Below are 27,246 nucleotides of genomic sequence, written 5' to 3' on the forward strand. Positions count from 1 at the left end.
TGTGTGGGTGCCATGTTAGATGCACAGGATTTTCCACCTTTTACACAGTGCCTTTTAGAAAATCTCAAAGAGTGCAAAAAGGATTGCACGCATCATTCGTCTTCAAACAGAAAGTTTAAATCGGCACCTACTCTGATTTTTAAAATCCGAACTGAGCTTGAAAACACAGAGGATCACAGTCTCAGTATCAATCTTTTACAGATGTCTTGTCTTTTTTTCATAAGGGTGCGTACACTAGACAAAAAGACAGACAGAGAACAACACACAAAACAGGTTTCAGATTTAAAAAAGCACTCATAAACCCTGATCTCACTGTTATTACATGATACTAACAAAGCTAAACTGGACCGGACCTGCTCGTGCTGTTATGCACATACAAGAAGCATGTCTGAACATATGGGAAGGCCTCCATTCACTCTGGAGTTGAATCAGAGAGCTTAATGATTGACTTGTTTCTCACACCACCAATGAATAATCAATCACTTAGAGAAGGGGCAATTTGTGTAATGTTGGCCTAGCTTTAACAAGCTAAGCGCTCTTGTTATTCTTCTGCAAGTTATTTATAAGTGGCATTATATTAAAATGCATCTTAGCAAATACAGTAACTCAGATTAAGTTTACTTTAGCCTAGAGCTGCTTTTAATCATTTTGGCACTGAGCAGAGAGTACGGTTTTCTACATAGATTCATCCAAAACTGTTTCACTCTCAATAATGTAATTAAAAAAGCAGCACCGCCACTGCGTCCATTTCCTCAGAGGAGTTTTACCTGTCGAAAAGAAGCACAACATGCTCAAGATCTCCTTTTGCCCTGTGTAAAATATATATTTAGGAAATTATTGGAATAAAGCTGTACCACCTTTAGAGTTTGCAGGCTCTAGCTCTAAGTAGCCTAACAAAGTCCACTGAAGGGATTTATTGTTTTGAATTGTGCTATATCTGTGATATTTATTCTGGATCTGTGCGCATGTGCTGACGTTGTAATTTAAGCTGCCTGTTTTTGTGGTTATTCCTACATGGTCAGGTGTTGTCACACCTGTTACTTGTCCTGTATGAGCTGTGTCTATTCTTGGCATCAGTCCAGCTATCAGTCCAGTGTCTTACGGGCTAGTTAGATGTCTGTTGTTCTGCATGCGCAACCAAACTTCACTGCAACAGACATATGGCTGGTTCCCTGGATCCTGAGGGTTTGGATCTCTACACCACTAAAGAGGTAGCAGTAATTGATTGTCTGTTAATATCAGTCGTTATTTTGAAACTAGTCAGTTGCTGTCCACCAACAGGGAACCCTGAAGGGCTTCTAGGCCTTCTGATTTCTGTGAAATGAAAAGGATGCCCGAGTTATGGCACATTATATATATTTTTTTCCAAAATATGGAAAAAAAAGAGATTTTACACTAGAATTTGCATAAAAATGCCAGTGTTCTTTGTAGAGGATTTATTTGCTTATTTTCACTTATAAGGTCAACAAAAATGTAATTTGACAGGGGTTTTCAAACTTTTACATGCAACTGTAAACTGATGCAAACATCAGACGTGGAAAAGATAAAAAGATGAATCAACCAAAAAGTGTTTAGTCTGTCTAGAACGCTGCATGTTCAGCACTCAGCATCAACTTACTTCCGGTGAAATGAAAGTGATATGGCGTTCAGTCACTCTACATGGTCTGATAGGACACGTTTTTTTCTGTGGCCACTCCGGAGGAGAGAACACACACTTTTCCGTAAGCGCACTCTGAATACAGAGCTTTGATCAGGCTCTGTCATCAAAACATTTTCCAGCATTCATTTCAGTCACTTTCTCCTTTTGTTGAAGCTGTGCGTACAGCCGGGCTGACGCGTGTACCATAGCTGCATTTGGTTATTGTTATTTAAGGGTGTTTTCATCTCAGGCTGGAAGAGATGGTGCTACATTATCTTGTTTAAAATGAAACCTCAGTTTTGTTTCCTGCAGCCAGAAAAGCAGAGATGAAAAGGAGAGAAAGAGAAACATTATTTCGCCCAGAATCCAGCGTTCCCTCCAAGTTTACTTTACAGCATGTTGATCTTAAATTGGTGCACCAGATGAGGCTGAGATTTCTCCCTTTATGGTTAGAAACTCGTGGTTAGGCCATTAAACCCTCTGCAAACAGTAATGTGAGCTGGTACAAATATTATTTTATAAGCAAAAGGATGAAATCGCTCATAAACACAAGGTGTTAATGGAGGCTTTTGGAGAGAGCGTGGTGACATTTTTCATGTTTGCACAGTCGACCAATCCCACGCATGGGGTTACATAAACATAAAGCAAAGAGTTCATCTTTCTGCTTACACAATTAACATTGGTGGCTCCTCAAGCTCCGCCCACTCTGTCACATTAAAAACTGGCCTGTGTTCCTCCGAGCTCTGTGCTGTAGCACTGGTTACACACACACACACACACACACACACACACACACACACACACACACACACACACAAACTGCTGTGACTCAGGGGACTGGACTGTGAGTACACGAGACTGGCCTTCAGCATTATCAGCTTCAGTGCGGTGTAACTGGGGAAAGAGTGTTAAATGAGGTAAAAGTAGGCATTGTGTGTAGGCAAGATGCAGCATTGTATAGTGCAGCGCAGAGGTCACAAATAGGTGGACCATGGTCTGAGTCTGGACCCAGACACTGTCCTATGTGAACCTGGACCTACAACTGATAAACTATAGAGAATGATTTAATTTTGATTTGGTAGTCCTATTTTAATTGGTGTTTCTAGGCTTTACGGTACGGGTTTAGCAGCCCAGGAAACTTACAGATCAATCGTGTGCATTGTAAAAATCACATGTGGCGCTACTCAGCCAATCAAATCTGTGCATTATGATGAGCACTGAGACTCGAGTGAGTGACATACACACAGGGGAGGGACGAGGCGAGAAACAGCAGTCAGAGAAGAAAGTGAGTCAGATTATTTCACATGGCGTGATCTAAAAAGAGAAAACTGACTAAATATATACTTTATTTGATTTGATATTCAGTTGTTGACTGTATAAGATGTTAATATACTCGGCTACTTCAGTTTACAATCATAATCCAAGTTAGACATTATGATGTTCCAGAACTTTGCTTGAGGATATTGTGTTTAACTGGACCTTATTGAATTTTAATTAAAGACCTCTAGTGTAGCGCTTTGTGACGCCTTTGTGCAGGTGTTTAACCCTATCTAACTGAACATTTCACTGGTACTCATTTCTGAGAATTCGGCACCTTCTAACTCCTTTAACTCTGCCACCAGAGGAGTTTTCTATCACTATATAAAAGAAGTTGTTTTATTGTTTAGACACATCCAGTAAGGGGCAAGTACCACCTACTGTATTTTTGGTGAAGACCTGATTCATCCTCAGTCCACCTTTGTGGTTGGTTGGATAATCCAAGTCAATGTTCATACTTAACCGGTGGTTAGATGAATCCTATCTCTTAACTCCATACTCATCCTGTGTATTATTAATTCCTAGTATTCTAGCAATTGAGAGCTTTGTAAACATTATCTTTGTATCATACACTTTTGCAAGTGAAAAGTAAAGTGAAGAGAAACAACCATTAACTAAAATTACAGCTACTGTTGTCCGTGTGCCTCCCTTCTTTCTTCCATCACATGCCACATGTTACCTTTTCTCCACCCCTCCAAAGTACCTTTGAAGGGAACGTAGCAAAAAGGATTCCTTTATTGCTGGATTTACTGTGATTGGTGAGACAAACTAAATAAAAATCTACAAATCATTATTTACATAACAATAAACTGCACCAGAAATCACATGATTAACAGAGAAGGCTAGACTTCACTGCAGAAATCACCATAATTTTGCCTCAAGTGTAAAGGATTAAACTGATGCTCCCCAATAACAATACCAACAATACCAAATATCTCAGTCTGCTTGGAGCTCTTCTTTCTGTAATGTTCCATTAGAAGTGTTTTCCTATTAAACAAATCACATTCTGTTTCCCAAAAAACCTCATTAAAGTTTGCCAGTGGTTAAATGATTAAGTTGTCTAAACACTTTTGTATATGTGCGAAAGATCACTGTGGTTAGGTGTGGTTAAGCCTAATGTGTCAGATTAACTTTAACACCATGAGGAAGTGACTGTGGGATCAACCAATCATGTTTTTGTTGTTTTTTTTTTAAGGTGGGACTAATTTTAACAGAAAAAAAGTCTCTCTAGACCAGGGGTCTTCAATTAAAATTCAATAAGGTCCAGTTAAAGCAAATATGCTCAAACAAAGGTCCGGAACCTCATAACCTCTAACTTGCATTATGATTTAGTGCTATATATTGTTTACTGAAGTAGCAGAGTAGCTACATCAACATCTTATACAATCAACAACTGAATATTAAATCAAAGTGCATTTCAGTCATATTTCAACAACATTTATAGTAATCTGACTCACTTTCTTCTCTGACTGCTGTTTCCACCTATTAGTGGTCTACCTATTAGTGACCTCTGCTCTAGCCCTTATGGATGTCCTAGATACATCACTGACTATGAATATGAGTGATAGCCTGACCAGTGCATTTCTTTCAGTTGTTGGAAGTGGAAAACAGCAGCTGCTGTTTGGCAGGACTTTTTACTCTACTAAGTAAAATTCTGTCTACTAAGTAAAATATATGTTAATATATCTTTCACAGGTTTTATATAAGTGTTGAGATGTTTTTACAAGCTTCAAATGCTGGTGTTTAATCTTTGAATGGTGAAAAAAATTTCAATCTATGTTGATCTTAGCTTTTTGTGCTTGCTTGTGCTAGTCTGGTGCTGGTTAAGCTGGTCACCCAGTGTGGTCCTATTGGTTTTACCAACATTCAAAACACAATATATGTAGGTTTTGCTGGTGATCAGCATAATAACTTCCTATGCTGCTGATACCAGCATACCAGCATCTGAAACACAACATATCCCAAAAGATGTCTCTCATTTATCTTTTACATTTTTTTATTTGAAGACAGCTGTGTGTAAAAAGAAAGTCAGCCACCACATGCTAGTTGTGCTGGTTTTCCTAGCTGAGATGCCTGCATTGAATAGGTTTTTTTTCCTCTAAAGCGTGTCCAAGCTTGTGGGCAGAGCATGGATAGGTTAGCTAGCATGGACATGAAGATGAACCTTATATGAGCACTATTGATACTTGGGACATGCACAATGTGTGAACTACTTTTGTAGTCAATGTGTGTGTGTGTGTGTGTGTGTATTAATGCATCAGAACTGATTGTTAATGGCAACATTTTGGATGGAAACTATCTTTAGATTGTGGCTTATTTATTTATCTTTCCATCTAGACATCAAATCACTTCTCTAAATCAATTTAGATGCCAAACTGACTATTACTGTAAATATAAATGTAAACTATAAATATAATTGTTCATCGTCATTTCTAGAAGATTGGACCCCAAAGCTGCACCATCTGCTGAAATACGTGCCTTCTTTCTGGCCTGTTTGTGGGAGTATGTGTGGGAGCTGACTGAGCACTGTAGGTAGGGTGGCTTTTGTGCTCATACTGATTAAAAAGTGTATCTTAGTGCCAGACGTCAACGACAGAAATGCTGAAAAGTCTGCTGTTGTGCTTGTTACAATCATTTTCTGTTAAATCTATGTTGGAAAACTTTCTCATCAATGCAACACATAGGTGTTAAGAAGTCTTGCAAAGGCAGTCTTGCCATATCTTTTCTGTGGTACTGCTGAGATCTTGGATGTCTTTTGACCCGTTTTTCTTTAGTTGACGTGAATCACCTTTAAATCGCCTCTATTGCTCAGCCTGAATCCCAGAATGCAGCTGGGCCTTCCTGAAGCCCTCTTATTTCAGTCATTTCCACTCAGTGTGAGCTGACATCTCCATTCTGTCTGTGACAGCCTAAAACGCCAGCCACTGTGAGTCACAGAGGCTTCCACCCAGCCTCCAGGTCCCTGCATGTGGAAACACCTGGAGTGCAGATTCATGCTGAACTTGTGATTGCACTGTAGGAAATGTCACTGGTGAAGTGGGAAAAAAGATATGACTCATAATCTGACCTGGGGTCAATCTTACTCTCAAGCTTCTTACTGCACCAGGACATCAGCACTGAGAATTTAATCTGTTGTGTTTTTGTGCAGAGACAGAACCAAAGTGTTTTTATCAAGTGCAAGGAATTTATTTCGGAACAAAACCTTGTATCCCCAAAATGGTAACTTTACAGGAGAAGGAAAAGACATGCTTTACTTTTAATGTAAGTCAATGGAACCAGATGTTTTGTGCAAATAATTTGTGCAATTTCTTGTGGGCGATTCTTTATGAAATGTACCCAGAATGTAAAGGCCAACAGGCATGTTCATGTTATGTCAAAAACTGAAAAATTACAAAAAAGATGATACATGGTTTTGTTTATATAGATTGCTGCTGTCGGAACAACAACAACGATATAAAGAATCAATCCCCCCAGTGTGTGCATATATATATATATATATATATATATATATATATATATATGTATATGTATATATATATATATATATATATATATATATATATATATATATATATATATATATACACTCACCAGCCACTTTATTAGGTACCTGTTCAATTGCTTGCTAACACAAATAGCTAATCAGCCAATCACACGGCTGCAACTCAATGCATTTAGGCGTGTAGAGGTGGTCAAGACAACTTGCTGAAGTGCAGACCGAGCATCAAAATGGAGAAGAAAGGGGATTTAAGTGACTTTGAACGTGGCGTGGTTGTTGGTGCCAGACGGGCTGGTCTGAGTTTTTCAGAAACTGCTGATCTACTGGGATTTTCACGCACAACCATCTCTAGGGTTTACAGAGAACGGTCCGAAGAAGAGAAAATATCCAGTGAGCGGTCAGTTGTGTGGACGAAAATGCCTTGTTGATGTGAGAGGTCAGAGGAGAATGGGCAGACTGGTTCCATATGATAGAAAGGCAACAGGGACTCAAATAACCAACCAAAATCTCTGAGGAACGTTTCCAACACCTTGTTGAAAGCCTGCCATGAAGAATTAAGACAGTTCTGAAGGCAAAAGGGGGTCCAACCTTTTACTAGCAAGGTGTACCTAATAAAGTGGTGGCCATGTTCTGGACATAGCCTAAAAGATAGGCCCCCTCACCCATTACTTGCTGGGGTATTCAGATATGTCATTTTCCCTTTTGTTTCTGAAATAAAATGGCATCCTGTGACTTTTGACTTGTCCCTGTATACATACGTAAAGATTGTGTGCAAGTTTACCTGTAAGCCTTCAACATTTAAAGAAATCAAATAGAAAAATATTCCAAACTAACTAACTTAATCTGTTTGTTTAATAATTTCTTGCAAAGACAATTAAAAGCTTAATATTTTGCATTTTTTGCTTATTTTGGCAAGAGTAGTGTCCATAATGGAGGAAAATTTCCTGACAAGGATACAAAAACTCTTCAAATTTGAGTTTGTTTGAGATCCTGTGTTATATGTGCACAAGGCAAACATTTTCACTGGTACTCTAGAACTTTTTTCCTTTAAGCAGTCGGAAAACTGAGGGCCCTGACTTCCAATTGAGCCTTGTAACTATGCGTGTGTTCACCATAACTAATATCAATTTTATAAACAAAGTTACGTACAGCGACCAGTGGCAAAGCTTATTTGAAAAAATGCATAAAAATGAGAATAACAAAAAGTTACAACTAAGGAATAACTAAAGTTATTGTATCAACTAACTGCAAAACTAACAAAAACAGAATCATTAGTTACACATGTATCTGAAAATAGGCAGTTCCTTACTGGCATGTTAGTCATACTTCAGTATGTACGCGAGTTGCCATTTCTAGCGGTTCTCTCTCTCAGTGTAGCGCCTATTTAAGACACCCGGGCCTTTAAACATAAACAAAAGCTGCTCAGGGGAATGGTGAGAGGATGAAACGAGTGGACACTATAGCCCACGAGCGCCACACACACATGGCCTGGCCAGAGCTTTTGCAACTGTAGGTGTTTTCAACTCACATGCACACACAAACACACATAAAACTCCAAACAGACAGACACATGCAACCAAATGCATGCATATTCACACATACAGGACCATGCACATATTCACACAACACAAACACCCTGGGGACAGCCGTCAGCAAGCTTCCTTTTCATCACAGCCGCCTCCTGAGCGCACAAAGGCCCTCCACTCATGGAAGATGGTACTGACTCACGTGCTGAAGATAACTATCGGAGCACAAAGAACAGCCTGTTTTTGGAACCTTTCCTCAATGCATTGTTCATTCTTAAGTGCAACAGTAGTTCCCATGGAGAAAATGCCAAATGCAAAATTGGAAAACTAGAGCCTTAACAGGCAAAGTGCAATTTGAAACTTCGTCACAAGTTTCAGCTGCCAACCTGGCCCCTTCCATAGAGTCTGAAATACACACACACACACACACACACACACACACACACACACACACACACACACTTTCTAAGCTGCTTCTCCTTCTGGGTCACAGGGGGGTGCCGGAGCCCATCCCAGCGATCATCAGGCGGAAGGCAGGATACTTCTTTGCCTTCCCTATTAGGATCCTCACCTGTTTGTATTCCCTGCTTCTTCCCACTCCCAGGTGTGCCCTATTGTTTGTAGGTATATTTAGCCCTTCATTTCAGTCCATAGATGTCTAGTTTACATGCCGCTTTTTCTGCTGTAGTGGCTGTGTGTCTACCTCGTGTTTTTGTTTAAGCCTTGTAGTTTTGTACTTTGGATTTTGGCTAGTTTGTTTAAAGTCTGCTCACATCCAACCTCCTTGCTTCCGGCACAAGTGACGATATCATTCATGTTCCATCTCATACAGGTCATGCATGAAAGCTAAGCTGCAAAAACAGCCTGTTTTGAATTCATGTTCTTAAATGAGATACAGCTGAGTGTAACAATCAGACCAGAGATCATTTACAGTGCCCTCCACGAATACTGGCACCCCTGATAAACATGAGCGTAATGGGCTGTAAAAACATTCTTTATTGCTCAGCCTTCTGATCTTTCAATCGAAAAAATCTAACCTTTATTTGAAGTATAATGATTGAAAGAAAAAAATAAATAAATTCTATAAATATTTTTTCACATCTATGTATGCCACAACTCTTGGCCCCTCTTCATTTAATACTTTGTGCAGCCTCTTTTTGCAAAGTTAACAACTCTGAGTCTTCTTCTAGAATGCTTAATGAGACTGGAGCACACATGGAAAGGGATCTGAGACCATTCCTACAAACAGCACGCACTCAATCCATAGAGGGTGTTTTGAGTTATAAGGGGGTTTTCTGTCAATTAGAGAGTAGGTTGAACTCTAATGTGTTGTTCCTTTAAAGCAAGCATCTGAATACTTTTGGACACACAGTGTAAGTGATGGCCTAGGCAGAAGAACCCCACCATCACAAGCCAGTACACAACATGTTAAAGGTGATGTTGCAGTCTTCACACTTCATGAAGGATCCACTGTTCCCCAGCTATTTGATCCAACCAAGTGCCATCTGATCAATCATTGCTTTATCAAGTCTAAAGGGGTGAGCTGCTTTCATAACAGAGCCAATGAGAGAGAAATTATGCACGCTTAACGCACAAGCAATTACGGCACAGTAGGAGTAAGCTGAAACAAAGGCCTGATCCCAGCAGGATGTCAAGAGGCCTTTGAGTAATCAGCGTTCCTTCGGCATCATCAAAGGCCACTGTGGCAAGGAACAGTGCTATTATGCTCTTTGTAAGGAGATATTAAGTATGTAAGATTCTACGGACCACGTGTCAAACCACAGAGACCATTCTTTTTTCCCTTCATGTCAAAAATCAAAAGCACAGAATTTCCCTCTTCAAAAGTAATCGATCAGACAAAATGTTTGGGGTCTGAAGTTTGCTTTTTAAATACGTTTATAGACACCACATTGCAAACTCCATGCTTACATCATCACATCCTTGCCTTAAAGTATGCAGAGCCATCAAGTGATCTCAAACAGACTTGCTTGTGTGGCTTCTGACACTGTATGGCATAATGTTGTGTATGAACTTGGACAAAATATGGACCAAATTCTGGGTAACATTTTACTGAAGGGTCACTTACAAATGGCAACTGGCAAAAAGTTACATTTATGAAGTCTTACTGATGAGCTCAGCAACTTTAAATATGGCATTGTTAGGGGTTCCCATCTTTGCCACAAATCAGTTTGTAAAATTCCTGTCCTGCTAGATCTGCCCGGTCAACTGTAAGTGCTATTATTGTGAAATGCAAGAATCTAGGAGCAAAGGCTTTTTGTAAGCAAACTCACAAAATCAGGCCACCAGTGGTAAAAATTGCCTATCCAAATTGCCTCTGGAAGGAACTGTGCGACAAAAGCTTAATGAAATGGGTTTCTGCGGCTGAGCAGCTGCACATAAGCACATCACCATATGCAAAGCTGGAGTGTTGTAAAACATGCTGCCTCTGGACTCCGGAGCAGTGGAAATGTGTTCTCTGGAGTTCTCTGGAGTGGTCTGATAGATGAATCTGGGTTTGGCAGGTGTCAAGAGATCACTTCCTACAGAAGTGAATGATGCCAACAGTAAAGTTTGGTGGAGGAAGGATAATGATCTGAGGCTGTTTTTTAAGGTTTAGGTTAGGCCTAGTTAGTTAAGTTTAGTCAGGTTAGTTCAAGAGACGGGTAATAGTAGTGCTTCAGCATATAAAGACAATATTTTACACAATTATATGCTTTGAACTTTGTATCAGCTACGTGGAGAAGAACCTCTTCAGTTCCAGCATGACTGCTCCAGTATCCTGCACAGAGTCCAGACCTCAACCCTACTGAACACCTTTGGGATGAACTGGAATGTTGACCGTGAACCAGGCCTTCTCATCCAACATCAGTGTCTGACCTCACAAACGTTCTTTAATCCCAATTAGAGACTGTTAAACCTGGAAGTGGGGCCATGTCCATATTAATGCCCATAGTTTTGGAATGGGTTGTCCAACAAGCTTATGTAGGTGTGATGGCAAGGTGCCCACAAACCTTTGGTCACATAGTGCAGTGTTAAGGTTATGTGAAGTAAGTGAATGTGATGAAATTTCTGAAACACAGGTGAAACTGTCCATCACGCATGTGCGTGCTATTTGAGGTCTTATCATACTTTTAATGGCTTCATCTTTATTAGTGTTTTGCTGTTCCCTTCACCTCTGCTCTGTGGAGTGCTCTTACCCCTTCCAACCCGCATCCCCACCCCAACCCCACAAGCTTCAGCAAATTTGCCTGAATGTGTGAACCCTGAATGCTGTTCAATTTCCCTCCAAAGAATAGCTTGTGAAGCTGAAAATGGAAAAACGTGTTTCATGCTTTCTTCTCTACCTTTTAATCTTTCTCTCTTTTGTGTGTGTGTGTGATACTGGGTGTGCGTTTCTGAGTAGTGAAGCATGTCTGGTGGTGTTGTTTGATTAGGAGAGCAGCAGGGGGCAGTAAAAAGCTGATAAATTGATGTGTCTATGCTGAATCTGTCATTTACAAAGACATCTTTTCCTCTAGGTGAGTTCTCTGGGAGGTTGTATGGGATGTGTAGAAGTGTGTATGTTTAAAGACACCATACTGCAGCATTAAGGAAAAAAAGTCACCTTAATTTTGTGCAAAACAATATGCTGAGCTGGCAGGATGGCAACTTTGCCTGCTATGTAAAGGAGAAAGCACATGATGAAATTCACATAAATGCAGGGTTGAGGGTTCACATGGAGCTATTGTATAACAGTATAATAGACACGATGCCTGGTAAAGAAAGGTTTCAAGCAGTCTGTAAGCTGAGGAAATGTATTTTGGTTTTATGGTCATAGGGTAAGGTTGGGCAGAATAACAGTGATAAGGTATACCAGAGTATTTAAAAAACATGACTGTATTGCAAAATTGTGACTGAACAGTCAAACAAAAAACAAACAAACAAAAAAACACGTTCCACCTATTTAGGAGCTCACTGATTGCTGATGTGGGAGTTCACTGAAAGGTGGTGCTGACAGAAAGAGGAGAAACACCTCCCGAAAGCTAAAGGTCACCAAGGTCACATGACAGAGCACGCAAGTTCATTTTTACACTCTTATTTTCTAAACTTTCACAATCATTATTCAAGCTTGGCATTGGTTTGTCACCCCACTAACAGCTCACTGTTTTCACGTTGAAAGATACGATGCTGAGTGGCCTGCTAAGAAGTCGACCAGTGCTCGGAGTCATTGGGGCGCTTACCTCCATTAAAAACAATGGTTTTGAATTTTTGTAGGTTGTGGGACACAATGTGGCGTGTCCAGTGTGCAGTGGCCCTAAGTATGAGAGTATAAGAGCGACAGCTATGCACATGCTCCACTTTGCCAGATATCAGATATCCTCTTAACAGGTGTCATTTTAGTTATATTAGTTAGATGGAACCAAGCCTGTGCTGTGTGGCACGTTTAGCCAAAATACTACTGTCCCAAACATCACAGAACAGGTTTCTTTAAGTTCTCCATCATATACCCGAGTTTCACTTTCTCACATTAGGTTTTTTTATCTCCTGATTAAGTGAGTTTGATGTGGAAGAGCTTGACTGTCCCACAGACAGTCCTGACTTCAACACCATCAAACACCTTTGAGATTGATGGAGATTGCGGGCTCTCTTCCAACATCAGTCTGTGGCTGCATCTCGAACCACGTTATATTACTAAATAGCACATCAAATTAGCACATCACCAGTGGTGCCATTATCATTAACAACAAACTGTTTAATACAAGCGGATTATCTGCATATAGGCATAAAGCTGAAGTTAGGCTAAAAGGCCAGAAAAAGATAAAATGGGACTTTATACTGGTGGATGCACTGACTCAAACTACACTGAGCCCTTCACATACTCAGACTAACAGCATAATGACAGGCTTCTAACAGTAGTAACTCATGTGTATGACTTTAACTCTCATTTTCAAAGATCTGTTTCTCATTGTTACTCTTGATAGGCCTCCAGCAGTAGTCAATGGTTATTATAGGTTATCTAAATACTTCAGTCTAAAGACAGGCTATTTGCTTTTTTTTCCTTTTTCCTTTATATTTGACATTGTGTATTAAAATTGTGTCATCTATTCATGTCACCCTCGCTGTGTTATTGTTTTGCTATCTGGCGTTGACCAGAGGAGTACGGGTTCCTCTTTTAAGTCTTGGTTCCTCTCAAGGTTTCTTCCTGTTGCTGTAAGGGTGTCTTTTCTAGCCACTGTCACTCTTGGAAATGCTCACTGGGGTTTGGACCTGGATTTCCTATAAAGCTGTTTGTGGCAGCTACTGTTGTAAAAAAGCATCATATAAATAGATTTTGACTTCACTTAGTCATAACCTACTGGGTGCTTGCTTCACATGGCCTCTATGCTATGACTAAAATCTTGCAGCCATAAAAATGTGAATGAGTGCTATTATGGGCAAAATTTCTTCATAAATCAGGCAATGGTTAGAAAAATGGTCTCCTTTCGTAGTTTTAAAACTAGGAATTCTCTTTCCCACTTCTGCAACACTAATTAAGATTCTTTAAACAGCTGGAGCTGTGAACCGTGACCTGCCTGTAGGAGGATGGGAATGCATTTTTGTCCCATACACAGTGTGGAGGATGGTTCAGGAAACAAAACTTTTCTCCAAGTATCACACTTGGGTACATCCACCCCAGACACCGCCTCCGTTGCCAACAAATCTCTTACAACTACACACCACCTCTGTCCCAGCAGACTATCAGGCTTACCAGGATAAACATTCTGCTGTTGTCAAACCACAAACACAAGCACCTGGAGATGGAGTGTGTCTTTTACCAATCTCTTCAGTTGAGATGGTAAATAGTAAATTTAAACATGTTGATTCACCTCAAAGATACAATCTGAGCAGATAAAATCAGTAAAAAAAGTTCTTATTTTAAGTACAGTGAACTTCATTTATTTCTGTATATTCCTTATGATACCAGGTGGAAATCCCACAAAACTTGGAAAAACACAAATCATTTTATTTAATTGACTGGATTGGCTTTGAAAGGGTCAATTCAATCAATATGAAATTGATTTGCTTTCTTGACATATACAAGAGCCAACGCTACATTTTTTTGGGTAAAGCTTACTACCATTCACATCAGCAGTATTTTCTCCATCAGACTTGTGCCAACTCCTTTGAGATGACTTGACAAAGTGGCATTGGCACACCGTTCAGTGACAGTGGTGCCAATGACCCGTCTTTTTCAGCTTAGCTTTTTTAGTGCAGTTTCTGAATGCAAGTCCTTGCTAATCAGCTGATGAGTTGAATCAGGAGTATTTAACAAGGACAAATGTGGAAGTGGTTTAAATTGTTGAACCCAGTCTTTCTCCAAACCTTGCTGAAAATGCGACCATGACCGTATCCTCAGTCATGGAAGCATTTGCCCAAAGATAAGGGTTCACGAAGGTTGACTGCTTGAGTAAGAGAGAGGTTTAGCAGACAGATGTTGTGCAGGGTATGGTGTGTGTGACAGATGGTCCAATATTCCATAGCCTTCAGCCTGGCCTGATTCCTGGAAGCTCCTGATCTAAATGTCAGGCTGATGTTTTTCTGACCATGTCTTAGTTTCTCTCAGTTTAAAGCCTCAGTCAGAATGAGGTGAATTTCGATTTTCTCATTCAGGACAGAGTTCAACACAGAGATTATTATTATTATTATTATTATTATAATTATACAGGAGATTTTTCCATATTAGAGTTACGGTACTAATCAACAGCCAGAGACCTATCATTCAATTAATTTCCAGCCAAACGTTCAGTCTTAGAAGCTGGTTGGACTACCTTATATCCAGTCTTCAAAATATGTTTTTCTTTATATTAGATATATGGTATATTAATTGTAAAATCCTATCCTCTATTCATATTCTTCTGAAAAATAATTAGCACTTTATGACTGTTTTAATGGGAAGTTACATAAATGAAAGGTGGTCTTTGACTTTTACACAGTCCTGAATAGACTGACAAAAATACTTTATATATAATTAACTATAAAAGCACATTTACAGTGTAGGCCTAGTCATAGTTCTGTAAATTGCCGCAATAGAGCTCCACTAGCAAAGGACTACATTTGTGTGAAGAGAGCCACCGTCTCTGTTTGAGGTGGAAACAAGACACTAAGTCGCAAATAACAAGCCTCACAACAAAATGATGGTGAATGTACGAAGTTGACTTTTGTTGACCAGTATCTTATTTGAGTTTTCCATTCCACCATAAATAGTGCAGCAGTTATGTTGCAATGCATGACTGCTGCATCATTTAAGGTGGAATGGCAAATTCCAATAAGAAGCTGGTGAATAACAAGTCAACTAATGGTAAACGTTGTGGTTGTTTTACCTGCAGAAGCTGTTAAAATTGGTCAAAAACTTTTCTCTTGTTTGGCTACCATGAAGACAAAGGTTAGTTTACCTAGTGCATTTCTTTAGTGACTGCAGTTTAAGCGCTGAGTGAGGGCGCATTAACACGGGTGACGCTTTGCTTGTTCCAGCTTATGGAGTTGAACTTGAGCTCTAACGCTTCTCTTGTCTTCTGAAATAAAATAAACCAAGCACAACCACAGTGACCGACATCTGACAGTTCTGCTGTTTATTCAGTTTACAGCAGGAAGCAAATTCATTCACATGAAAAAATGTGTGAAGTCCCATCACTCTCTCCTCGTTTTCTCCACTTTGAGTCTCGAGCCTTTCCGAATCAAGGCACTCATGTTCGAGTCAGAGTCTGACTCTGAGTCACTGGCATTGAAGTCAAAGTCGAGTTCCAAGTCTTTCTTGATTGTCTCAAGTTGAGTCCAAAGTCATCAAATTCCTGACTCATATGACTCATATGTCCAAGTCATATGGCTCATGTCCACAAATCTGGTTTGAGCCACTATTCAAGAAGAACTATCTTGATAGGAAAACCAGGAAGTCTCAGAAGTTCTTCGCTATGACGTGCAGATGAGGGAAATTCTGTTGCTTCTTTAGTAACATGAATGTTTTTCGCTCATTTGTGCTCATATTGTGTTTTCTGACGAACAAGCACATCTAATGAAGAACCTGAATAAACATCTTGATTCAGAAAGCTTTCATGGTGCACTCTGTATGCCTCAGTCATCGAGCTTCCCTCTGTATGAGTCATCCATACCTGCATTAATGCGGCCTCTGCGTAATGATCAGGCATACGAATACAGCTCTCTTTAGGATTAAGGTGAGTGAAAGCAGCCATGAAAAAAGTTTTGAGTACATGAACCCACGTCACGATTGTGGACACCCCTAGAAATAATCATGAAGCAAATCTAATTGATGTGTTGCGTCTTTAGAAACATTTAAGTGATGTAAGTGACACCTAAAGCATGCCAAACACCCTAAATCATCCATTTGAAATGGGGGAAAATTATGGAAAATGCGAACGAAACACAACGAAAACACCTGGTTGACCTTCATACCGGGAATCAGGTTATGGTGCTGGAGTTAAATGTTCTATGGGTTCTTTGGTCAGGTGAGGCAAAAATCAGATATTCTGTGGTCCTATGTGGTGTTCTATTGTTCTGTGGTCTGTAAGTCAGATGTCCGATGTCCTATGTCAAATGGGTCAAAAGCACAGATGTTCTGTGGTCTTGTGGTCCAAGGGTGTATAGTTCAGATGTTCTATGGGTTCTGTATAATGGGTTCTGGATAATGGCCTAATGTATACCTCCCTCTAAATACAAACAAAATGGTTTGATATGGAGGAAGAGTCTCATATCTCTTCAGATGTCTTCTCCCATCTCACCCAGGGTCTGTAAGAGAAGACGCAGTCCTGTTATCTTGGCAAAAAGAGGGTGTACACAGTACAAGTGTGCCAACCCATTTAACTGATTTCACTTTGATTTTCAATGCAAGATCAACTTGAAAAACAACAAAGACATTTCTTTCTTTGTCCTGTTTCTTCATCTTTGCTGAGTTTTAATCTTGCAGGAAAGTTGTAGGCCTACACAGAGGCAAACAGGCGATGATTGAATGAAGATAAAAAAGTAAAATCAAAGGAAAATAGGTTTCAATTTGATGCACGAAACTACAACTAAAAAGGCTCAGGCTGGATGATAAACTGGAAAGATTTAGCAAAGAGTGCATTGTTCCACAAAATCTGAATCTGGAATCTTTCACAGTAATATTAAAACCAAGCTCAATCCCTGCCACAGCCATTTAGGGGAACAAGCTTCTGCTGAAAGCTTGCCTTAATGCTCAAATTAAATCGGGTAGAGAAATAAAACTACCCCAATTTGAGTTGTCCCCTGTGCTGGTGGACCATAAGTGAATCACTAACCTTCAACCATGTTTGACCTCAATCTTAAGCCTGTTTTTAATGATAACACTTGATGGAAAGTGAATTATCAGAGCACAGTTTCTGAGTTTTAGAAAGGCTCATTAAGGTCTTTGTCCTAAAATATCTTGTCTGTGATGCAGAGACTTTGCCTTTGTCCTCTTTAAACTCATTAAATCTCAGAGTTGTTGGTGTGCATGCATGTACACGTTAGTTAGAGTAAAATGGATGTGGAATCCGAGCTTTCTGGTTGCTACTATGTTTCCTATCACTGTATAAAAGAAGTTCCACACTGGCTTGATCGGAAGCCCTGAAAGAGTTGGAAACAGTTATTATTGATAACAATAATAGGTGACCTCATTTTGCAATAGCATATCAACTTTGAAAAAAAAAATCTGTTGCTTATTGCAGGATTACTGTACACAGCAGTGGTACAAACCAATGGCAGGATGCATGAAGTTCATTGTGAAAGAGTTTATTAAATCTACTCCTAACCCTAATGTTGTTGATAATCAACTGAGGCTCAGTAGAAAGATTGTTAATGATTTAAGTAGCTGTAGATTTCATAGGACAAGATTTCAACCACTACCCTTTGTAAGTCAGTTCCAAGGGGTTAGAGTGACACTCAAAAACAAGGGGTAGGCGTAAAAGAAGAAATACGCTTGGGCCTAAATTTATGATGACAGGAAAGACAGCAAGCTTTCCCATTGATAGAGAAGATGTACAAATGGTGGACAACTTTTCCTATTCAAATGAATTATTAACAACTGAGGATCCAGCACTCAAGGAATACGACACAGATTTATGCTCAACAGAACAAGAATGAAGGAGCTTGAAAAGATCTTTAAATGCAACTACAGATGAGGATCAGAACTGGCCAGGCTGTGATCTTGTCTGTGGTTCTTTAAGGATGTGAAAGCTGGACAATAAGAAAAGCAGACGGGAAAAATATTGATACCTTTGAACTTTGGTGCAGGTGAAGATTCCTTGTATGGCAACAAACAAACAAATGGACCCTTGACCTAATTAACCTGGCCCTCTCGGTCAACGTCCAGATAGCCAAACTGGAGGTCTTATTTTATTATCAGAAGAATGATTTCATCGTAAAAGACCATGCCTGGAAGAGTTAAAAGTAAAAGGGGAACAGGATGACCAGGAACAAAATGGACGGATACAATCAGAGGTATCATGAATAAGCCATTGGACTACCTAAAGACACAAACAGAAGACAGGATGTTCTAGAGAAACAATGTACATATGGTTGCCTGCGGTTGGAAATGACTTGATGTCACTTCAAAATAATGATGGTGTTGAGCCTTTGAGTTCCTCGGTACAGTATAACGTATTTATGCTAATGCACCTGATCCGATTCCTCTGATAATAAAACAACGCAAAACTCTCTGCAATACTGCAAGATCATTTTCTTCTTTAATATGCAGTCAGAGATGCAGAATGTACCGTAATTTCTCTTCTAAAGTGCGTCCACTTTGATGCTTTTCACTCTGCATCAACCCCAATTTCCCTCTTACAGTGAAGCACAGACTGGATGACACTCAGCCTGAGTCACAGCATTCACAGCCTGTCACATGCTCTTCTTTCATTTCTCCAGCCTTTACTTTATTTACTTTATCCATCCATACCCTCCACAAGCGATGGTCGCTCTCCAAGGCCCACCCAGATTAGCAGATGAAACAGTACATTTTGTCCATTTGTTCCTCTCTGTCTTGCTCGCACACGTGCCTGCACACAAGCACACACATGGCTGGAATGAAGCTTGTGATTGGTGATGGACAAAGGACTGGTTTTGCCATTTCAAACCCAAACTGTGTGTACGATTTGCGGCACTTTCAAAATAGCCAAATGACAAAATAACTGCCCTGTTATAACCTACATAAAGCAGAAATCCACTACTGTCACAAAGCTTCCTATTATAGCGACCCAAAATATATTTTTTCAGGAGATAAACACCATCGGTACACCTTACACTGACCTTTAAGCCCAAAGGTGTACTCAAGAACTGAACACAGGGAGGTGGTGGACGTCTAAACCGAAAATATGTCACTGATTTTTGCAATCATGTTCTAGATTGAGATAATAAAGTCTGCGTATCAATCAGTCAACCTTAATTTAACCTCAGACAACATTGAGGATGGCCTTGATTTACAATGTGTTAGAACACATCAAATAATAAGAGTAAATCTAATAATAAAAAATGACACAAATTGGGTAAATATGAAAAAAGAAACATTAATAACAAAAATATATAAAGAACTGTAGAAAACACAAAACAATAATTAAAGTGTAAGTAAAATGCAAAAGTTAATAAAATCAAAAGAAGAAAAATAAAACAAAAAGAGGATAAGATCAATAAAGGAAACTAAATTGAATTAAAAATGATGGATATAATCAAATAATCATCACTGAAGCAAGAATAGGAATATGAATAATAATAATAAATAACTAATTACATACATTGAAAAAAAAAAGAAATAACTAAAATAATGAAAATGAGACAATAATCATGAAAATCAAGTGAAACAGTTCCAGGCAGATTGGAGGTGGTTAGAAAGTAAACGTTTAAAGTGACTCTTTAGCGACAGCTTTGCTCTTTCCTGTAGTGAGGGTCCAGCTTGCTGGTGCTCTGTGAATAAAGGCAGATTTTCCCAGTTCAGTAAAAACTCTTGGCACTTGGCATGTGATCCAACCAGTGGAGCAAGTCTGATAATTACCATTATATATAGACATCATTGAAGTAATATATCGCTGTTATTGGAACAAAGCCTCATATCTCCAAAATAGTAACATTATAGGTGAAGGAAAAAACATATGTTACTTTTAATGTAAGTCAATGGAACCAGAGTTTTTCCCAGGTCTGTCACGCATCCTTCTGGCTCTGAGACACTTGGACTCCATCACCCAAGTGACTGCTGAACCTTCTGCACACTCCAATCAGCGCTCTTGCTCACCAGAATACTGATTTGATTCACAAGTCTTGTCTGTCATATGACCATGATAGTTTAGGACATAAGCCTGGGCTTGTAGTTGCGAAGTATTGTATCTTTCCAGATCTGTTAGAAATAAATGTTTTGTGCAGGTACATTTTCATTCATCAAGGTAAAACCAATGGAAATGTTCCCTCAAAGGCACAACCGTGGTTTTAAGGTGGAATTTTATACACTAAGTACGTTTTTTCCAGGTGAAAAGTGCAGATTTGTACCTTTTCACACCCAAATGTTTTGAAAACACTACAAAATAAAAGTCTGGAGACGAGACAGGGTGTGTGGAGAATATCATTTCAATGCATTATTATGTTCCCTGACTAAAGGTACTGAGATGTACCCTTGAGGGTACCAACCCAGTGACAAGAGGGTCCCAGTCACACTTTCATGCCCTAATTTCTGAGAGTGTACTGAGTGGTCTTCTGTGTGTATTATCCTTCCAGCGTGTGACCTTATTTTGCCTGGTTTTTGACTCTGCCTTTTGCCTGACCCTTTTTCGAATCACTGCCTTCTGTTTGCCTTTTTGTGTTGGTTGTCTTTTTTGGATTTGATCTACGCCTGTTTATTGACCACAAACCTGGACTGAGATTCTAACAGCAAAACCTTTTCCTCCTTTTAACCGCGAGGGTCTGAATCCTTCTGGCACATTACAAGGTAATTTTGGGCCATTTCTTTTCATCCATTTATCTTGAAATATACACACAATGTAAATGACATTAGGCATTTTTAAAATATGTCAAAAACTCAGATGTTCTAAGCCGCTTCTCCCTCAGGGTCGCCATCGCAGGGTATGTGTGTATGTGTGTGTCAAACACTGAAAAAGGTTTTACTCCACCAGCAGCAATATGCTGGCATATGCCACCTCTACTCCATTTGAAGCATTTAAATGTATGGTATAAATAAATCAATAAATACAAGGTCATTCATTTATCAAGATTATGTTGTTTTAGGTGGGCCTTTTCACTAAAACTGTGCACTTGTACTTCTCAGTTTAGAGCAGAACCAGGCAAAGAATTAGGCTACAGCAGAAAGTACACAAAAATGGTCATTGATGGCCCAGCACTGCTTGGCCTACTACAAGGGTTTAAAATGAGTGGGAGTTTAGAGGGCATGCATAAAAGTAAAGGGACCCTTTATATGCAGGGACAGCTCACAGTCTCACAGCCCCCGTGGGCACAAGCATCTTTGGAGGCCCACCACCTCTTCACTTTGACAAGGAATAACAAAAATTACAGTTGACTGCAAAACTTTGGGGGAAATTGGGGGAAAATTCCATTTATTTTTAGAACGAAAAGCAAGCTACATTCACGCTTTGGTCCAGAACAAAATCACAGGTGTTTTTGTCCATCCTTTGAGACAACTCAGTGTGATGGGTCTGAAAGGATGTGTATGGGTTTCAAAGCTCTTACTGAGAAAAGAAAATACTGTGCAAATAATTTAAACCCTACATTTATTCAAAATAGTATAAAGACAAAATATCAAATGTTGAAACTGAGAAATTTTATTGTTTTTTGAAAAATATTTGCCCATTTTGAATCTGATGGCAGCAACATGTTCCAAGAAAAGTTGGGATGGGGGAGTGAAAGGCTGGTAAAGTTGAGTAATATTAAAAATCACATTTGGCAACAGGTCAGTAACATGAGGGGGAATAAAAAGCATGCCAGAGAGGCTGAGTATTTCAGAAGTAAAGATGAGGAAGGGTTAATCTTTTTCAGGGAAGGCCTTGAGTATTTCAACAAGACAATGTCAAGCCACATTCTGCATATATTACAACACCATTGCTCCATATTAAAAGAGTCCAGGTGCTAAACTGGCCTGCCTGCGGTCCTGACCTGTCACCATTAATAACATTTCACACATTATGAAATGAAATCAGTTTTTGGTGGATGTCGGGGGCATCATGGGATTCAGTAATCTGACCAACTTCAGGAGAACCTGTTACAGAGTCTGGCGGTGGTGGAATGGATGCTCTAGCTCCTGTAGAAAGTATGCTCTTAACAAAGATGGTTCTTCTAGCATTTTAAAGAAGGAAGTGAAGAAAGTGGTTCTATATAGAACTATCAGCTCTTGAACCCTTTGCATGATTAAAGTGTTCTTTCCAGCATGAAAAGGTTGCTGGAGAATGTGCTGTAGATTCTATACGGTTCTATACAGAACCTTTTCGAAAAGGGATCTTCGCTAGGCAGGTGGCGTTGAGGGTCCAGGTGAGGGTGTCAGTGATGGGCACACCAAGGAACGTGGAGCTTTTGACTCTTCCCACAGTTTAACCATTAACTGAATATCTGGAATTAAGGTTTTGTGGACTGATGAATCAAAACTTGTAACGGAGCTGACTTGACTTGTGAGACGCAGGAAAACCAGAGAGCAGGAGAAGCAGTAATGAAGAAGAGTGGACTGAAAAATGTATATTATATTTAGTTGCTGAGATTTCTGCATTATTTTCTTTTAAAAATATGTTTCTTGCTTTTTTCTGACACTGAAAAATGAAAAACTTAAGGACCCATTTGACTGGAAATAAAGGATGGTCTCTGACTTTTGCACAACACTCTGTACAATAACATTACCAAACATAGTGGAGTCTCAGTACTACAAGAGTCATGTCTGCTTATATGAACCCCAAGATACATAAACAGATTCAAAAGCTGAACGCAAAATAAAGCACATGGCTTAAAATAGAAGTCCTAATGGTACATGTATGTGCTCATGTATTACATAAACAAGACATCATTATCAGAGGGACACACACACACACACACAGGAAGAAAGAGAGGGAAAGGGGAAGAAAGAGAAAGAGAGAGAGAGAGAGAGAGAGAGAGAGACAGAGTCAAACAGGTTGCTTTGCTGGAGGGCCAGCAAATTGTAACCAATTTACCCCGAGCTTTTTATACTCCTTTATTCGTCTGGTCAAAACAAAAATAGTTTATCAATCACAGATGCCACTTTGAATTTCAATTTGCACTGAGGAATCAATTATGAGACTTTTTATCTTGACTCAGCTAAATGGAAGCCAAACACCCTCAGCCCTGTTCAGCCTGTTAACAGGACACACACACACACACACACACACACACACACACACACACACACACACACACACACACACACACACACACAACAAAGCAATTGTGCCACCATGCTTTCCCCAGCCGAATTTCACGGGCATTTATGATGATTTTTGTGAGCAGTCCCTGGAAGCCTCTTTGATAGCATGTAATTGGAGGTCATATAAGCTTAAAGCCTTTACTGTTGAGCCCTGAAAGTCAAATTAGATGGTTATATTTGGGTCTAATTTGAGACAAGCAATAGACCGGTAAATTGTGTTTTTTATTTGTAGTCTTGTTAGTTGTCTTTAACAGTAATGAAGTGCCGTCTATTCTCAGTGGACTTTGATTGCTTTTAATCTGACCTCTGAAATTGTTAAGTTCTATGCACAAAGTAATCAAGTCTGACCAACAGACTTCTTAGAGCACTGTCTGCTTAAATGCACCACACACACCAGATACATGCAGGTATAAAATACATAATTCTTATAATTGAGCCGACTGCTCTCTTTACTTGCATTATCCAAGAACGAAGTTACTAAAGAGTCTCGTAGAGGCTCAACCACCCACATTTATATTATATTTTTTCCTACAAAAGCTAGTGTTAAAGAAACTACTGCTATATTTCCTTTCAACACATAGTTATGTAAGGCCATTTTGGCTAGGCCTATCCATTGATAATTACAGTCTGCACTATATAATAAGAACTGTAACCTCTTAAATGTAGAGGACCTGCTGGCAGGTCCAAGCTATAGAACTTTCAAGCTATTTTCCATTGTTTTCTATGCACTTACTGGCACATACACAAAATCAGCTGCTTTGCATTGTTTTTCATGTAGTCACTGTATGACAATTCGTAGGATATAATAAGCCTGGGAAGTTTAAGGAGTTGAGCGGACATGGGAGCTTTTGCAAGAACTGCGTAACACTTTATGGCACCCACCAACAATTATGGTTCTTCAGCAAGCTGATGAAGTTCCCAGCGTGCCCATCATGGCAGAGGCTGTGAAGAGAATGAAGAACAGGGATGTTGTTGGAGGAAGCGAGGGAGAGAAAATGAGAGGGTGACCAAGCAAGAGACTGGACAAGAGTAAAGCTCAGACTGGCTTTTACTTGTTGGCAAGAGCTAAAAGACATAAAAGTGTGCAAGACAGCCTCGGGGCTAAGGGGAAAACAACCAAAATCTGAAGGCAGAGTCTATATCCCAACAAATGTTGTTGATTAAAGACATTTAATCAGAAATAGGCAGTAACCCCAACTGTGTCATCCCTATCTCATGAGTTTTGTAGTTTTTCCGGACACCAAAAGTCATCTTACCTCAGTCCTGTTTCAGGCTAAAATAAATTCCTCATTGTCAGTATCACACCAAATAGGCCTTGAAAGTTTGTAACATTCTGCATTGAAGTCCTATAATATCTTATATGATGGCTTTGTCTGCTGATGTTGCCTTTACCGGTGTTGTGCAGAATTCTGACCTTCCCTCGCATGCACATCACACAGGAATATGAATGCTACAGATTACACTCATTATTTTGTTGTTATACACATAGAAACAACCAAAACGTGTGTAATGTGTAGTATCAATACACTTGTGTGATATGCATGCACGTGAAGAGGAGTCGGATTCAGTACTGAAGTGTGATTTGTATCTACGACAGTGGTGTAAAAGTGTAATACACTCTGCAACTGTAGGGGGAGCCCAAGTGCAAAAAATACCAATTCTCACTTAATGCACTTTTAATGTTAATATTGGTTTGTTTTTTATTGTTGGCATCAGAAATAGGTTTTCTTAGACCCATACTAAATGATACTGTAAGTAATTATAGTGAATAATTGTCCCTTGTTATTAAAACTAAATGCTTTTTATTGCTGTTTTGTGTGTTGTTGAGCTACGCTGTACAAAAATCAGTTTTTAGAGATGTTTTTAGAGATGTGAGTTTACTTGCCTGCATTAAAATTTACATTTTGTTGAACTTCGGATGTAAGACAATTTACAATTAGATGTTTAATGAATGTGTTGATAAAACTTATAACAAATACGTATACTATTGGCTCTGATGTGCATATTTTATAACAACAGAGACAACACCTGGTCTACAAAGTGATGGTATATTGCAGTATAAAATAATTCTTGTTTTATCACTAAAAGTGAATTTCTATATTTGCTGTGTTACATTTTGCTAAGTTATTTCAGGTGGGTGGCACAGCAGGTAGTGCTGTTGCCTTCACAGCAAGAAGGGCCTAGGTTTGATTCCCTGGCTGGGCGACTGGGGTCCTTCCTCCCCATAGCTGTGTGGGTTTCTTCCCAAAGACATGCAGTAAGGCTAATTGGACATTCTTAATTGTCCCTAGGTGTGAGTATGTGTCCAGCTCCCCCCGTGACCCAGAAGGACAAGCATCTTAGTAGGTGTGTATATGTGTGATTATTGCAGGTTCAGTGGAATCTAAGGTTTAATGTTACGTTTTAAGGTAACACTTTACTTGAACCCTGCTACATAACCTTGACATAACCATCCATAAACATTTGCTATGACAGAGCATGACAGCAGATGATATGTGCCATGACTTGTTTATAGCATGGTTCTGTCAATATTATGTAGCAGGGATGAAGTAAACTGTTTTGCTTGTCTTTATTAAAATATTAAGCAAAGCTTATGGTTTAGTATTGTATAACTCGATGCAGTGAACTTTTAAAGGTTGGGTGACGTGGCTGCTGCACTATAACATGAATGCAGGCAGACAGGCAGACAGATAGATAAACATGCACATAAACCGGGATGAGAAAGAGAATAAAAGAGAGGAAACCTTGTAATTGATGATGTAATGTTTCATCACAGAGGTTCGCTGAGTGTTTGTGAGAGTTTGTTGTTTACAGCATTAGCTGAAGCCCTTGGTTAAATACCCCTTCATTATTCATCACATCTGCCTGTGCATTTCCTCTCATCTCTCACTCAGTTATCTCTTATAACAGGCTTTAGCCTAGATTACCAAACTAGAGGAAGGCTGTTAATTGTATTCAGGCTCTAATGAGTCACCTTTCTGCTCTATTGATCCCGTGCTGGCTGACTGGTCATTGCACAACTCTTAATGGCACATTATTCCTCTATAAAACATTGTTATTTGATTCATTAAGTGGTCTATAACAGCACACCGGTGTCAGTGTCAATTTCATGCATATTAGTGAAATTCTCTTCAAACAGTCTTTTGCTGCAGCTTTTCAAAAGCGTTGACCCACATTCACTGGCACATTTGTATCTAGTCCTGTGTGTTTCTGTCTGTGTGTCTATCAATCTGTCTATATGTTTACATCTGTTTATATCTATCTATCTTTCTATCTATCTATCTATCTACACTATATTTCCAAAAGTATTCACTCGTCTGCCTTCACACGCATATGAACTTGAGTGACATCCCATTCTTAATCTATAGGGTTTAATATGATGTTGGCCCACCCTTTGCAGCTATAACAGCCTTAACTCTTCTGGGAAGGCTTTCTAACAAGGTTTAGGTGTGTTTATGGGAATTTTTGACCGTTCTTCCAGAAGCGCGTTTGTGAGGTCAGACACTGATGTTGGATGAGACGGCCTGGCTCACAGTCTCTGCTCTAATTCATCCCAAAGGTTTTCTGTCAGGTTGAGGTCAGGACTCTGTGCAGGCCAGTCAAGTTCTTCCACACCAAACTTGCTCATCCATGGCTTTATGGACCTGCTTTGTGCACTGGTGCGCAGTCATGTTGGAACAGGAAGGGGTCGTCCCCAAACTGTTTCCACAAAGTTGGGAGCATGAAATTATCTTGGTCTGCTGAAGCATTAAGAGTTCCTTTCACTGGTACTGAGGAGCCGAGCCCAACTCCTGAAAAACAACCCCACACAATCCCCCCTCCACCAAACTTTACACTTGGCACAATGCAGTCAGACAAGTACCGTTCTCCTGGCAACCGC

The sequence above is a fragment of the Pygocentrus nattereri genome, chromosome 11, assembly GCF_015220715.1.
Source record: "Pygocentrus nattereri isolate fPygNat1 chromosome 11, fPygNat1.pri, whole genome shotgun sequence".
NCBI lineage: Eukaryota > Metazoa > Chordata > Actinopteri > Characiformes > Serrasalmidae > Pygocentrus > Pygocentrus nattereri.